Consider the following 2,201-nt stretch of genomic DNA (forward strand, 5'->3'; position numbering starts at 1 on the left):
TAGGTCTTGGTGGTCTTGGTCCCTAACACCCTATACCTATGTTATCTTCATTGAATAATGGTTTAATTCTGGATTTCAATCAATCAAAGCTAAGATGCTAGATATATGAAAATCAAAGCAATCAAAATTGGAGTTATTAAGTTGATCATCATAAGAGCCAAACTATAGGTCTTGGTCCCTAACACCCTATACCTATGTTATCTTCATTGAATAATGGTTTAATTCTGGATTTCAATCAATCAAAGCTAAGATGCTAGATATATGAAAATCAAAGCAATCAAAATTGGAGTTATTAAGTCTAAAAAGTTGATCATCAGATTAGGGTGCACCAGGATGGGTGGGCTCGGCTGGTCAACTGAGGGTTTGATTACAAAATAATCTTCTACTTCAAAATCAAGGACTTGATTTTAGATTTTTTTTTAATTTTGTTTTTGCTATTTTATTTTTCAAAATTTTGTGAAAAAATAAAAACATAAAATAAAATAAGAAAACCAAAATTTATCTTTTTCATGCTTTGTTTAATTTTTTTTTCATCACAAAATTTTGGAAACAAATATAAAATGAAAACTGTAAATCAATAGAGAAACCAAACAGATCTTAAGGTTTTTAATTTTTTATTTTTGCAAAAGAAGACATGGTTTAAAGATAACTTGTTCTTAAAATCCCAAAAACCAACTTGCTTTCCCTTTCATAATTTAACCAATCATATGTAAAACAAATTCAATCACAACTTAGAGAGAACAAATAAAATCTTCTATGTTTAAGCATGAGCAACAATTATATCAATTACAACAATTAAAGTTCTCATTAACTTTCCATTATAGACAGATAAAAAGATTGCTATATATCAAGAAATCATGTTATTTGAGCAAGATATAATCAAATTGTATATGAATTATAAATCAAATTAAATAGAGATTAGATCATATACCTGATTTCGCTCTTCTGAATTGATTAAAATAAACTCGATTCTAGCTAAGTTAAATCGTATATCTGATCATATATCTATTGTGTTGAAGTGACGATTAACACTCAGACAGTGAAAAAACTCAAATACGATCACATTCTGGAATATAGAGAAATGTGATAACTATAGTATTTATAGTATCAATCTTATCAATTTGTCTGCGTTATTTTAGGGTTCTTTGTCTACAAAGTCCATGCGTTATTTTAGGGTTCTTTGTCTACAAAGCCCAAGTCCAAAAGCCCAAGTCCAATTATTGCAGTTTATATAGTATAGTAGCCGAACAAAATAAATCTTAATTTACAAAAAATATTTGTGATAGAATAGTAAAATTTCATTTTAAGATGTATCTGGATAGAATGTTTTAAGAATTAATCACATTCTAGAGTATAGAGAAATGTGATAACTAATAGTATTTATAGTCTCGATCTCATCAACTTACTTGTATTATTTTAAGATTCGTTGTCTACAAACACTACAAAAAAATTTGGTTAAAATGGTAGTTTTTTTTGGGTATTTATGGCGGTTTGAACCGCCATTATTACCATAAATGGCAGTTTTAAAAAATGACGTAATTCTGGGCACCATTTTGACTATTACGGCGGTTTTCAGAAAATTGTCACAATTTCCTAAGTTAAAATGGCGGTTTAAACCGTCATTATTTTCAAATAAAACGGCATTTTTTTGTTGGTTAAAATGGCAGTTCAAACCGCCGTTATTTTCAGAGTTAAAACCGCAGTTTTAGTTGGTTAAAACAACGTTTACGAACCGCCATTTTTATCCTGACAGAGTAGCATTTTAATTAGTTAAAACGGTATTTTTAGTTGGTTAAAATGATATTTAAAACTGTCATTTTTACTGAGTTAAAATGACATTTCACGTTGCTTAAAATGGCAGTTACAAACTATCCTTTTTACCGAATAAAAGTGATATTTTTTATCATTTACAAAGACAAATTTCAACCGTCATTTTTAATGTATCAAATAAATAATTTCTTATCACATCAGACAAATTTTTGGACTTTGGTTTAAACCTCCGTAATAAACTAAAACGCCACAAAAATATGAAAAATTCAGGCAGAGACTAAACATTAAAATTGGCAAAAAAATAACAATTTTGTGTAACCATCGTAAAATTATTGCCATTTTAATCCAATTTTTTTTTAGGATTCGTTCTCTACAAATTAAAGTCCAAGCACAAGTCAAAAACCCAAGTCCAAATATTGTAGTTTACATCA

This window comes from Arachis ipaensis, chromosome B06, assembly GCF_000816755.2.
Source record: "Arachis ipaensis cultivar K30076 chromosome B06, Araip1.1, whole genome shotgun sequence".
Taxonomy (NCBI): domain Eukaryota; kingdom Viridiplantae; phylum Streptophyta; class Magnoliopsida; order Fabales; family Fabaceae; genus Arachis; species Arachis ipaensis.